This window comes from Bufo gargarizans, chromosome 6 (assembly GCF_014858855.1).
Source record: "Bufo gargarizans isolate SCDJY-AF-19 chromosome 6, ASM1485885v1, whole genome shotgun sequence".
NCBI lineage: Eukaryota > Metazoa > Chordata > Amphibia > Anura > Bufonidae > Bufo > Bufo gargarizans.
This window is the reverse complement of record NC_058085.1, coordinates 30008462-30023047: the sequence shown is the minus strand read 5'-3', so window position 1 is coordinate 30023047 and position 14586 is coordinate 30008462. Positions and strand designations below refer to the sequence as shown.

The 14586-nt window shown below is 44.1% G+C and overlaps 1 long non-coding RNA gene across 1 annotated transcript in view; it reads right to left on the bottom strand.

Annotated features, from left to right (window-relative positions):
* Nucleotides 1-288: 288 nt before the first annotated feature.
* Nucleotides 289-14586, bottom strand: part of LOC122942530 — a 30024-nt gene continuing 15726 nt past the window's right edge. The window contains exons 2-3 of the long non-coding RNA XR_006390581.1: nucleotides 474-617; nucleotides 289-346 (exon numbers count right to left, since the gene is read on the bottom strand). This is a non-coding gene — a long non-coding RNA (uncharacterized LOC122942530). The remainder of the gene's footprint in view (nucleotides 347-473; nucleotides 618-14586) is intronic.

Below are 14586 nucleotides of genomic sequence, written 5' to 3'. Positions count from 1 at the left end.
CTTGTACAGATCTTTGTGTCCTTCTAAATACTCCCACTCCTCCATGGAGAAATAGACGGTGACATCCTGGCACCTTATAGGAACCTGACAACACAATGATACAGTCATCACCTAGATCCCTTCATAGCATTCCTGAATATTGTCCCAGCATTCCCAGCAGTGTCACCTCTCCAGTCAGCAGCTCAATCATCTTGTTGGTGAGTTCTAGGATCTTGTCTCTATTGATTTCTTCATGTATCAGGGGGTGAGGTGGAGGCTCCATGATTGAGCTCAGGGTTCTTCCCCATCCTTCAGACACAGGGGCCTGATAGCGCTCACTAGAGGTCTTCTTCACTACTGTGTAGTCCTGGTTATGGAGAGACACAGTAATAAATATCACTCCATACATTTGGAGTCCCTCACCTCTTCAGTCATGTCCATCTGTTAGAAACATAGATAAGATAACGTAATGTGACATCATCAGAACCTCTCACCTCTCCAGTAAGCCAGAAGAGGATCTCTAGGGTGAGATTTATTATACTCTCCGCCATCTTGTCCCTGTCCATTCTTGTCGGGTAAATCCGTAGAAGTATCTTATATAGAAGATATCCACTGAGCGGATCCTATATTGTAGGAACCTGAATGGAATGAAGATGAGACAATGTAAAATCATAAAGAATCTGATGTAAAAAACAATTACTGGAGATAACAGGAGGAGACATTGAAGGAGATAATAAAGTGTAGATGTTATGTTCTCTCCTTTTGTATAATTTGAAACATGAGTTGAATAGCTTAGTCAAGGCCGTTCCATGTGTGAGGTCAAAGCAATTTCATGGTATGTCACACCTTCCTACAGTGAATGAAAGATGTCATTAGTGATGCCAGTATTAACAGCACATGACCACCATAGACCCCAATGGTCAGGTGATATACATACTGCCATTGGAGCTCCAACCAATACTGTCCCTGCAGTGATGTAAACAGACTGAAGGAGACCACAGAAGCCTCAGTGCTGGAGCAGTGGAGGATTCTACAGGTCCTATGTTATCTGGGTAATTGTAAAACGCTGCGGAATATGTTGACGATACATAAATAATATTAGATTATTATTACTATCTAGACAGACATTGGGTTGGCAGATTTTGTTTTGACAGCTCCTCATGACTAAAGATCAGCAAATCGAAATTCGATCAGAATTTCAGGAAAAATTTGATTCGTCCCAAAGTCAAATTTCCTAGCACTTCGTGGTAACGAATCACATTTTTTCTAAAATGGCTGCTGCACATGTTACAAAGTGAAAGTAAGAAGCCTGGGAATGAGGGAGCACCCACAATGCTATGCATGCAGTCAATCAGCAGATAGCGAGCCCTGTGATGTCACAGCCCTATAAAAGGCGTCCTCATGCCTGATCTCTGCTATTTTACAGTGAACTTAGTGCAGGGAGAGACGTTACAGGCGCTAAGGAGAGTGATCAAGAAATACTTTATTCCCCAAAAAATTGATCAGTTCAGGGAAAGATTATTCATAATGTAGGGAAAGGATAGGGAGGCATTAGCCACACTGTAGGGAGAGAGCAGGGACCAATAGGAGAGTGTAAAGCCTGGGTAATAGGGGCTATTCTATTAGATCTTACTGCACTAATTGGAGTTACTAAAAGTGATCTATTACTACAGATTTTAGATTGTTTTAAACAGTAATTGCAGTAATCCTAGCATCTGTTATTGGGGTGAAAGTGCGGTGTCATGGACGATGACGATGATAGTCGTGTAGGAGCTGGTGTTGCAAGCAGTCAGACACGTGGCCCTGAGACTGGTGAGGGTGACATCAGTGACGTGCAGACAATAATGTGGCCAATCGCACAGGGAAGAGGGTGCTTGTCATCATCAGCAGAAGAGGGTGGCAGCTTGCGAGTGAGGCAGCGGCTGAGCCAGCAGGGTGGTAGCGTGGCTCTGAGTCAGCAGGGTGGAAGCAGTGTGAGATCTGTAGCCAAACGTGCCCAGGGTAGACCACCGGCTATGCAGGAGCCTACCTGTCCAGAAGAAGTAGCAGTGCACGAGTTCACAGAGGCAGTGGTAGCAGGCAGTCAGCTCGGTGGGTGGAAAATGCCATACTCATCGGTGTGGACCACCGGAGGACGATTAGCATGGCCCATTCTGTGACTGGGCCACTGTGTTGAAGACTCATGCGATTCCCACCCTCACCACTCGGTGACTGGGCCACTGTGTTGACGACTCATGCGATTTCTCATGCAATTCCCACACTTACCACTATGTCATGGGGGCCTTACTCGTTTCAGCGTGTAACAGAACAGGTTCTGCAGAAATCTATGTGGAATCAGCTGACGGTTTAAAAGAAGTGCTCTCTTTCAAGCTATAGTAGGATCTTGGGCCGCTGCATGGTTCTTCATACCTGGTGCTAACATTGACCTGTAAGGCAGAGTTCACACTTTTGTTATTTGGTCAGGGGTTGCCCCGTAACTGACCAAATAAGTAAAGTGTGCAGCCATTCTAAGAGTGACACCTGTCATCTGCGTGTCATACTGACTCCCCATTGAAACCCATTGAAACCCCCAGGCCGCCCGATCATCTCAGGCATCTCATCCCTTGCCTGCAACCTCTCACATTATGTTGACGTTCTCCTACAGAAGTATGTCACCACCTTACCATCATACCTCCGAGACTCCTCCTCCCTGTTACAATCACTCAAGGAGATCAAGTGGGAAGGCACCTACAGATTGATGACATTAGACGTCACGGCACTGTACTCGAACATTGAACACGAATTGGGTATCAACTGTACCAAACAATATCTGGACAACGACCATCTCTTGCCCACCAACCAAAAATCCTTTATTCTTGATTCTATTAGGTTTATCCTGACGCACAACGTGTTTCGCTTCCAGGATCAACTTTACCTGCAAACCAAGGGGACCACCATGGGCACGCGTTTTCGCGCCGAGTTTCGCGAATTTGTTTATGGGGGCTTTCGAAACCAGATTCATTTATAACTCTAGTTTTTGGGATCAAAACATAATCTTTTAATCGACGGTACATTGACGACCTGTTAATCATTTAGAATGGTGATATTTGCTCTATTAATAATTTCGTTGCACACCTCAACTCCACTGATTGGGGCATCACCTTGTCCGGAACCCACAATCAGACGCAAATTGAGTACCTGGACCTGGAACTGAACGTCATTAATAATAAATTAGAAACACGCACGCATTTCAAAAAGGTGGACTGCAACAGCTATCTGGACTTCACCAGTTCTCACTACAAAAAATGGAAAACCAATATTCCCTTCGGCCAGTTTAAACAAATTAGAAGGAACTGCTCCCTAGACAAAGACTTCATGTCCCAGAGTGAGATCATCCGTAAGAGGTTCATACAAAAAGGTTATCCTCTTCCAATCATAGAAGCGGCCTTCAACAAAGCAAAAACCCTCACACAAGAAAACTGCCTACCCACTAATAAAAACGATAATAGAGATGACATCACTGAAAACATAAAAAAAAAAAAGAAAAAAAGAAATCTGAAAATAAATGGAGTACTAACTTTATCACGACATACAGCAATAACCATAAGGATATTAGGAGCATACTATCCAAACACTGGCATATCCTAAGAAGCGATCCATTCCTATCCAAATCATTACCCAGCCACCCCCCCTTGACGTTCAGGAGAGCTAAAACTTTAAAAAATCTATTAGCTCCAAGCAAACTGCGTGCCGACAGATCCGACCACAAACCTTCCGCTACGAGAACCCAACACTCCGAACAACCTGGCAGCTTCAGATGTAACCAACCCAAATGTCTCTGCTGTACCGCTATACGGATGTCAACTTCTTTCCAAAGTAGATCTAATGGGGGAACCTTCTCCATCAGACAACATTTAGACTGTGGATCAAAGAACGTTATCTATCTACTGGAATGCCCCTGCGGCCTACAGTACGTGGGGCGGACAATCCAAACCTTGCGCAACAGGCTCAACAAACATCGGTCGAATATCAAAAAGGGTTTTCTAAAGCACAGCGTGTCTCGACACGCAACCATTCGCCATGAGGGCCTCGCCACTGGCTTTTCCATCACGCCCATTGAACAAATCAGCTCCGATTGCCACAATATCATGCAGTCGATCAGAAGGCGCGAGATGTTTTGGATATACAAACTCAACTGCCTTAATCCATTCGGTCTTAATGAGGCCTTCGAGATAAACCTCTGAAATACCCCGGGTTCAGTTATGTTTCAATCGTGACATTCCCTATTTCAAACAGCCGAGGTCCCCCAAGGTTGTATAATGTAGTACTTTACATGCATATCCCACTGCCACCGTTTTTCTGCACATATGTAAGCATGACGCTCCATATATCGAGCCAACATTTTTATTATTTACATATATATTTTTCATATTTTTTATTTATTTATTCATTTATTTTATTTCATTTATTCTATATCATGGATTTGTTCATTTTATTTAATTTTTTTACACATATATATATATATATATATATATATATATTCCTCATTTATTATTGATTTATATATAATAAATCCCCTTTCCCTTTATCATTTATTATTTATCATTTATTCATCTATATATATATATATATATATATATATATATATATATTTTTTTGATCCATTAATATACCCATTATCATCAATTGCTGTAATCAACAACATGTACATGCATCATTATGGAGTAATACCTTCCTATTCATTTATCACCTCCCTCCTCACCATCCCATCTTTCTCCAATCATTAGCCCCCAATTAATTATTGGTTGATAATTATTCTATCAGTTGGTTCTTCTACTACTAATTATGCATCACTAATTAGTTACCCTCTAATGGACAATATTTTTTTTATTTTATTTTTTTATGCTATTATATCATTATTAGAAGTGATTAATCCTTTTAGCACCAAGTATCATCAATTTATCTGTTTTGAGCGTCTCATATTCCTACTCCCTTCAGCCCCTGATCCGGATATCATGACAGAGCCTCCCCTTGCTATTAATACAGGGAGTGCAGAATTATTAGGCAAATGAGTATTTTGACCACATCATCCTCTTTATGCATGTTGTCTTACTCCAAGCTGTATAGGCTCGAAAGCCTACTACCAATTAAGCATATTAGGTGATGTGCATCTCTGTAATGAGAAGGGGTGTGGTCTAATGACATCAACACCCTATATCAGGTGTGCATAATTATTAGGCAACTTCCTTTCCTTTGGCAAAATGGGTCAAAGAAGGACTTGACAGGCTCAGAAAAGTCAAAACTAGTGAGATATCTTGCAGAGGGATGCAGCACTCTTAAAATTGCAAAGCTTCTTAAGCGTGATCATCGAACAATCAAGCGTTTCATTCAAAATAGTCAACAGGGTCGCAAGAAGCGTGTGGAAAAACCAAGGCGCAAAATAACTGCCCATGAACTGAGAAAAGTCAAGCGTGCAGCTGCCAAGATGCCACTTGCCACCAGTTTGGCCATATTTCAGAGCTGCAAAATCACTGGAGTGCCCAAAAGCACAAGGTGTGCAATACTCAGAGACATGGCCAAGGTAAGAAAGGCTGAAAGACGACCACCACTGAACAAGACACACAAGCTGAAACGTCAAGACTGAGCCAAGAAATATCTCAAGACTGATTTTTTCTAAGGTTTTATGGACTGATGAAATGAGAGTGAGTCTTGATGGGCCAGATGGATGGGCCCGTGGCTGGATTGGTAAAGGGCAGAGAGCTCCAGTCCGACTCAGACGCCAGCAAGGTGGAGGTGGAGTACTGGTTTGGGCTGGTATCATCAAAGATGAGCTTGTGGGGCCTTTTCGGGTTGAGGATGGAGTCAAGCTCAACTCCCAGTCCTACTGCCAGTTTCTGGAAGACACCTTCTTCAAGCAGTGGTACAGGAAGAAGTCTGCATCCTTCAAGAAAAACATGATTTTCATGCAGGACAATGCTCCATCACACGCGTCCAAGTACTCCACAGCGTGGCTGGCAAGAAAGGGTATAAAAGAAGAAAATCTAATGACATGGCCTCCTTGTTCACCTGATCTGAACCCCATTGAGAACCTGTGGTCCATCATCAAATGTGAGATTTACAAGGAGGGAAAACAGTACACCTCTCTGAACAGTGTCTGGGAGGCTGTGGTTGCTGCTGCACGCAATGTTGATGGTGAACAGATCAAAACACTGACAGAATCCATGGATGGCAGGCTTTTGAGCCACTGACGGGTGGGAGATATTAATACCCAGGGCTGTACATTTAGAAAGGTTGATTTTAAAGTTGGACAAGGATCCATAAACGTCTAATTGTTTTAAGAGGGCCGGTATTGCCTCTTCTGGTTTTGTTAAGAAAAGAAGCATATCATCTGCGAACGCGGCCACAGTATGAACATCTTTACCCACTGTTAACCCTTGGATTGCGGGGTCTTGTCTCAGAGCTTGAATGAATGTCTCCAAGCACAGTATAAACAGTGTGGGCGAAAGTGGACAACCCTGACGTGTCCCGTTTGATATCTTAAAGGAAGGCGACAAGATACCATTAACTTGTACTTTTGCGGAGGGGTTAGAGTACAGAGACAGCACCGCGTCCACGAATTGAGAGGGAAGGCCAAATTTCAGCAGTGTGGCTTTCATATAGTCCCAATCCACTCTATCGAATGCCTTTTCAACATCAGTGCTGAGGAACACAAGCTTCTTCCCCTTCTTCAAGGCGAATTGTTGGGCTTGCAAGACTCTATAGGTGCTGTCTCTGCACTCCCTGCTCCCCACAAAGCCTGATTGTTCAGGGGAGATAATCCCCGGCAGCAAAGGGGAGAGTCTATTGGCTAGAAGTTTCGCCCACAGTTTCACGTCTGCATTTAGCAGTGAAATCGGTCTGAAGCTAGATGGGACTTCTATGTTTTTGCCCGGTTTCGGCAACACAATAATATGTGCCTCCAGCGCCTGTTTAGTCAGAGGCGTCCCATTCAGCAAAGAGTTGAAGAAGGTTACCAGCTGTGGGCCTAAGACTGAGAAAAACTTTTTATAATAAGCCACAGTGAGTCCATCAGGGCCTGGGCTCTTGCCGGGTGGCGTTGTTTTTAGGACTTTTTTCCACTTCTTCCAGGGTAATAGGGGCTAACAGGGATAATCTAGAGGAGTCATTAAGAGCCGGTAGATTCAGTTTCTGCAGGAAATTGTCTATTTCCTCTCCTCGTGTTGACTTTACGTCCACTTGTTCCTCCCGTCTAAGGTTATACAAATCATGGTAGTAATCCCTGAAGATTTTAGATATTTTTTGAGCGTCTGTTGTAATGGACCCTTCCTGTGATCTCATACGTTTGATGAAGACTTGGTCATCCCGTTTTTTGATGAGCGCTGACATAATCTTACCCCCTCTGTTCCCATGGACATAATTTTTGTGTTTGACTTTCAAGTAGGCCCTGGACGCTTTAATATTTAACAGCTCCTTAAGTTCTTGTCTCACTACTTTTAATTCTTCCAGGTCTCAGTGCAAATGAGCGCTTATGTGACGATTCTAGTTTGGCAATACGGGATACTAGGTCTGACATTCTACTCATTCTGCCTTTTTGAATATAGGATCCCAGCGCAATAAATTCCCCTCTGATTACTGCCTTATGTGCCTCCCATATTATGGCATTGGACATACTGGGCTTTGCATTGATGGTGAAATACTCCTGTAATTTTTGCGATATGGATTCCACTTGAGTTTGCGAATCCAGAAGGGTATGATTCAGCCTCCAGGTCCACTCCCTGCCACATAATTCCGGGAAGCTAATGACAAAGGAGACCGGCGCATGGTCAGAGACCGTGATGTTGTGAAGTGTAGAGGACTGTACCGCTGGTAAATATCTGTCAGATATGAAGAGGTAGTCTAACCTCTGATATGATCTAAGAGGATTAGAATAGAACGTGTAATCACGCCTGTCACCATGTGCCGACCTCCAAACATCACTGAGGTGTAAAGTTCTGAGGTGTGTCTGGGCCGATTTGAGAGCGCGAAACGAGACGGCTGATTTCTGGGTAGAGGAGTCAAGCAGGGGGTTCAAGGTAAGATTGAGGTCTCCCCCTACCATAATGATGCCTGTAGCGAATGCACTAAGTTTGCCCAATACATCTTTTAGCCAGCTAACCAATCTCGCATTGGGCGCATACACATTACAAAACGTAACAGTAAGATGGCCTATCTCTCCTCTCAATAGTAGATATCTACCCTCTGGGTCTTTTACTTCAGAGTGTAGTGTAAAGGGGGTGCCCCGCTTGAAACCAATGCTGACTCCCCTAGCCGCAGAGCTGTCGGAAGTGGCGTGGTACCAAACATTAAAAGGGGAGTTGCTAAGATTAGGTACATGTGAGTGCGAAAAATGGGTCTCCTGGAGGAGTACTATGTCGGCCCCGATTTTCTTGAGAACTTGGAATATTCTGCTGCGCTTTTTGGGGTTATTACAACAGTGTACATTAAAGGTGGATAAATATAATGTTAATGGAGCCATCGTAACTGGGTGCAGCTCCACGAATTGAGGTCATATATCTGACCAGATATCAAGGGTGTACATAACAAGTCAGTTAACATCTTAAAACTGTAAACATAACTGAAAGGGGATTCCTGATATATTCTGAATTTTGTGCTGGGGGGAGTAAAATAATTGCACATGCCGATACCATGTGAATCCCGACCAGCCCAGAACCCCTACTCCTAGCCTCAGTCATCATAAACAAGATATATTATTACTATCCTTGCAATATCTTTGTTAGGCAAGGAGAGACATAATGAAGAACTACAAAGTTATAGGCACATTAAACTGCAGTGTGTGAATAGCATACTACCATCTTATGAAATAGAGAAAAAAGAAAACAGGGTTTGTGAAAAAACCAAGACACAGCTATCTCGGCTGGGGAGTTGACTTCAATGATGCAGTCTAGGTAAATCAGTGACGCTATAGCTGGAAAAGGGAAAAAGAATAACATTAGCGGCAAACCCTCATTCTGGTGCTCCTTGGGACCATGCCCTCTTGTTCTTCCCGGATCTCTGGGGTTTCGGTTTTATCCATCTCGACGCCGATGGTAGTGCTGGTAAGTCCTCCATATGTGGGATAGGCAGCCAGGAGGGAATCTCCACTGGTGGCTGTTGCAGCGCTTCCCAGACCGGCAATAGGTCTTCAGGCGTACAAACAGTTATGCGGCGGTTCCCTGCTGTAATTAAAATCCCGAATGGAAAGAACCACCTGTATGGGAACTTGGAGGATCGTAGAAGGTCGGTAAGCGGCTTCAGTAATCTCCTTTTTTGTAGGGTAGATGCTGCCAAGTCCTGGTAAATCTGAATACTGACTCCCTGGAGCTTCACTTCACCTTTTTTCCTTGCTGCTTGTAGAATTAATTTGGTATTCCTATAACTCAGAATACCGCATATTATATCCCTTGGATTATCGCGGGATGCCGGTTTCAGTTTTAGGGCTCTGTGCATTCTCTCAACGGTAAAATGGACTGGTTGTTCTGGGCCTAGCAGCATGTGGAAGAGGGAGTCCATGACTTGGAATAAGTCCTCTTTATCATCAGCTTCTGGTAGCCCCCTGAGCCTGATATTCCTTCTTCTGTTCCTATTCTCCTCATCCTCCATTTGGAGCGGGAGTGTGTTTATTGCTCTAGTATGGGAGAGCAGGGACTCTTTCACCGTTGAGTTAAATGTAAGTACGGCGTCTTGGGATTTAACTTTTCTTTATGATTTTGTCGCAGAGGATGCCTGGTAAGAAGCCCGGAAGCACAACCTTCCGGGTTTTTCACCCTTTAACGGCATTGAAAGGCTTTAATGACCGCAACCGACCCGCTCGAACGGGTGCCATGTTTGCCCATCTCTCCAGCACTGTACTTGTATGGCGCTGGAAGCGAAGGGTTTAAAGGGTTTCTCTGTCACCGGGACATAGATATAGGGTAAGCTTCTGCTTTGGGGCCCAAACTCACAAGGGGCCCACTCAGAAGGAAGATGAAAAGATTTTATTGTCAGGTCCCCTCAACAGTATACAGTGACATCTACAGTGCCTCCATAAAAGGGGCATCCACAGTTTCCCTTATAACAGTGACATCCAAGGTGTTAAATGAATTTGGCCACGGATCTCACACTGCCAACACACAGAGGGTGATACCCCACATCTTATACATTTCAGTTCAGCCTGGCATATATTCATTTAACCCTTTAAAAACACCAGTTACTTATTGAAATCAGTGACAGTGTCAGTCTGTCCACTTGCTGCCAGTTCTTGTGCCCAAAACCTGTTTGGGGTGAATTCACCTGCATATGGTATGGGCCCATTCCTCTGTATGTCACCAGTGTCAGATCAGTGCCCGGATTATCACACTTATCTGCCCATTTTATGCCCGTCATTTGTATTTTAATGTCGCCTTCACCTGATTATACCTTCGTTCACTGCAACTTTTTTTATTACTGGTGATAATGCAGTGTCCTAACACACACTGCTTAATATGGCGATGTGTTTCATGTAAAATGTCCTTTTGCCCAAGTTCCCATAAAGTTGCACAGGGAGGAGGAGGTTCTAACAAACCTCCCAGGGCTGACTCCCCCCTGCTCTCTGAGAGAAGAGGAGAAGAAGGAGGAGAGTGTGATGTCTGAGGAAAAGCTGCACCTCAGCATTTTGGAGAGTTATCTAAACTCCAGAGTTAGTTCCATGTACCAGCCCATGGAAGGGAAAGATTACAGAAGATCCAGGCAACCCAGAGAGGGAATGAGAATATTGGCAAAGGAAGGTAATTATGGTTTATCAGGCTTTAGCCTCCTCTGTATCTGGTGAAGAGATTCTAAGCTACTAGCTGCCCACCATAACCAAAGACAGAAAGACCACCTGTCAGGAGATATTATTCCTAGAGAGGATACAGAAGTATATGACTATACAGTACAGCAGACATAGTACATCCTTCCAGCCTGGAGAAACAAGGGATTGATTGTTATAGAAAACTACCCCTTATGCAACTTTTGGCAACTAACCTGAACCTTTGCAGAAGCTGCCTTTCTGTAAATGACTTTTGAGCACATTGATGACCTTTGGATCAGCTTCAGTAAAGTTCGAGGAATTTGTTAAAGGGTTTCTGTCAACAGATTTATTCCTATTAAACTGGCTGATATTAGCGATTTGCTAATGTCAGCAGACCCCAACTCTCCTAATCTTATGCTTCTGGATGCCCCCATTACTGCACAATTTAAACTTTTGTAATATGATAATTAGCCTCTAGGAGCAGGGGAGTGGTGCCCCTGCTCCTAGAGGCCCAGTTTACCCACCTCAAGTCACGCCCTGCCGTCCTTGATTGACAGGGCCAGGCAGTGCTCTTCTCCTCCGGCCGGCCCTATGTGCTGGGACTGCGCATGCGAGAGAGTTAGAATTGTGCAGTAATGGGGGCATCCAGAAGCATAAGATTAGGAGAGTTAGGGTCTGATGACATTAGCACATCGCTAATGTCAGCTGGTTTAATAGGGTTAAATATGGTGACAGATAGTGATGGACAAACATCAGCCGGGACGGTTCGCGAACCGCAAGTTTGCGGCAGGCCCCTTTCATTTTAATGGCAGGCGAACCTGTAAAAACTTCAGCTCATATTTGCAGCCACCAAATACTTAGTAGAAGTGCACAAATAGTCCCACAACATGGACAGTGACATACTAGAGAGGGATCAATGACAAAAATGCCAACAAAAAAAATGTGTATCTTAATCAGGGGACATTTTTATGCGTCTTAAAGGGAAATTCTCTAAAATATGCCCTGTTGGAGCCTAGAAATTTTTTATTTTAGGCCACGGGAGTATGAGCCTTAAAAATTGGGCATTAACCTGACATAAAATAAATTCCGATTATGTGGCTCGAGGTACATTATGCGGTCAATGGATAAAAATTTTACTGTAGGCCACTGGACTACAGGCCCCAAACATTAGGCATTCACCGGACAGAAAAGATCAAATGATTATGTGGCTGGAGGTATATTACACGGTCAATGGATATAAATTTTACTGAAGGCCAGTACAAACACAGGTCAAAAACACATGTTTAAAAGAACTAAAAATATAAAATTTGATTAAAAACATGGCTAACGAAATCCCCCTCTCTTGAAAAACCCCCAAATGATAATAGTTGAAATTCAATAAAACGTGGTCGTCACTGGTGTTGAATTCCTCCGAGGCCCCAACTATTAGGCATTTACCGTACAGAAAAGAACAAGTAAGTATGTGGCTGGAGGTAGATTACACGGTCATTGGATATCAATTTTACAGCAGCAAAACCGCAGACAAATGCTGCACTACCCAAATGCACTATATAGAAAGTATATTATTGGTATATAACACCCCTGCTTCAATCAGTTTTTTGGGGGGGCAACTGGTAAATCACACCAGTAGAAATTAATTGTTCCAATAGCGTTTGGCACTCTGTGTAGCTGCGGTAACGCAGCAGAACCGCACACAACTGCTGCACAATACAAATGCACTATAATGAACTTTCTATATTAGAAAGTATATTATGAGTATATCGCACCCCTCAGTATGTCACACCTATCGATAGTGCACCTATACCAGTCCTTAAAAGGACTTTTGTGGCCCTATTAGCTAGCGATTGGTGTCCCTAACAGCCTGTCCCTGCTCCACACAGCAACCTCTCCCTACACTAGCAAAATACTGAATGTAAAATGGCGGCCAGATCGGGTCTATTTATAAGGTAGGGGGGTATGTCCATGTGCTGAAACGTCTCAATTGGCTGTACTGTACCACCTGATGGATGTGTCATGGGTCAAAGTTCTTCACAATGTAAAGGAATATGGTGGGCGCGAAAAGCGCCATAAGTTCGCATGTTTGGCGAATCGCAAACGTGCAAAGTTCGCCGCAAAACGACCATCGGGCGAACCACAAGGCCATCTCTAGTGAAAGAAACCTTTTAAGAGAACTCCATATTGTGCAAACTTATCACCTACTTGCACCCAAGGGTGCTTGTGTAACTGACTGAAGCTTCTCTCACCCCCAGTCAGTCACTAGACCCTGCAGAAATGGCTCCCTGGGGCTGACTGAGGGGGAAGAGAAGCGCCCTGGCTGCCCCCAGCTCACCTTCCCCTCAGAAACTTCTTTGCTCTCCTCCCCCCGTTTTTCCTGCCTGCGATGCGGCGTGGCTTTACAGACAGCAATACAATTACGGCTACTTTCCCACTGGCGTTTCTGGGTCCGCTTGTGAGATCTGTTTCAGGGCTCTCACAAGCGGCCCAAAACGGATCAGTTCAGCCCCAATGCATTCTGAATCGATAAGGATCCGTTCAGAATGCATCAGTTTGCTTCCGTTCAGCCTCCGATCCGCTCTGGAGGCGGACACCAAAACGCGTTTTGATGTCCGCCTGACGAAAATGAGCCAAACGAATCCGTCCTGACTTACAATGTAAGTCAATGGGGACGGATCAGTTTTAACTGACACAATATGGTGCAATTGAAAACGGATCCGCCTCCCATTGACTTTCAGTGCAAGTCAAAACGGATCAGTTTGCATTATCATTAACAAAAAAAATAAAAATGCAAACGGTTCCGTTCTGAACGGATACAAGCGTTTGCATTATCAGTGCAGATCCGTCTGTGGAGATACAAGACGGATCCACACTGAACGCAGGTGTGAAAGTAGCCTAAATCTAATGCCCTGCACGAGCTGAAGGACCTGTGATGACATCACAGTCCATGTGATCAGTTCTAAATGCAGTAGCTGAAAATGTGAAACAAAATCACTGAAATATAGTGGCAAATATGGGGGAACTGCTCAAACCCCAAACACTGTAGCGTGTTTCTCATTGGGGGAGCAATCCCACCGCATGTGGACCGCAGCAAACGACCATCCCGAGCAAACAATGCGTACAATGGAGGTTGCCGGCGAGGTCCACATGCACCACAAAGGCATCCTACACAAAACGGAGCATTGTGCGGATGAAAATATAATATAAATCACAGAGAAAATGCACCAAACGGATATGCCACTGACTATACTAGCTGGTCATACAAGCAGATATTAAAAGCTGAGACTTTTGCCAATATATTCCTGTCAGGAAGACATCGGAGTCCATCATGCACCAGTGAGCTGAAAAGGTGACTTGCGGTGATGTCACCATCATGTGACCAGTGCAGGAGAGGACAGCTCAGCAGGGAAGAGACGTCCTGGGAAGAAGCTAAGGTGAGGTCTGCTAAATGAGAAGAGGTAGATTACTCAGTGTGAGAGGCAGAGCAATGTTGGGAGTTGTAGTTATTTAACAAACTGTATTTTAGGGCTGAAGGGAGTTATGTTATTTACATGGGACTGAATATTAAGGGGGTGATGTTATTTACATGGGATTGCATGTTGGAGGTGGCTGGGGCAGGGTGATGTTATATACATGGGACTCAATGTTGAGGGGGTGATGTTCTTTACATGGGACTGCATGTTGGAGGTGGCCGGGGAGGGGGTAATGTTAAATTCATGGGACTGTTTATTTAAGGTGGCTGGCGAAGGGGTGATGTTATATACGTGGGACTGTAAATTGAAGAGGGCTGAAAAGATGGTGTGATGGTATTTACATGGCACTCTTCGGCGGAGGGAGGGAAATAATGT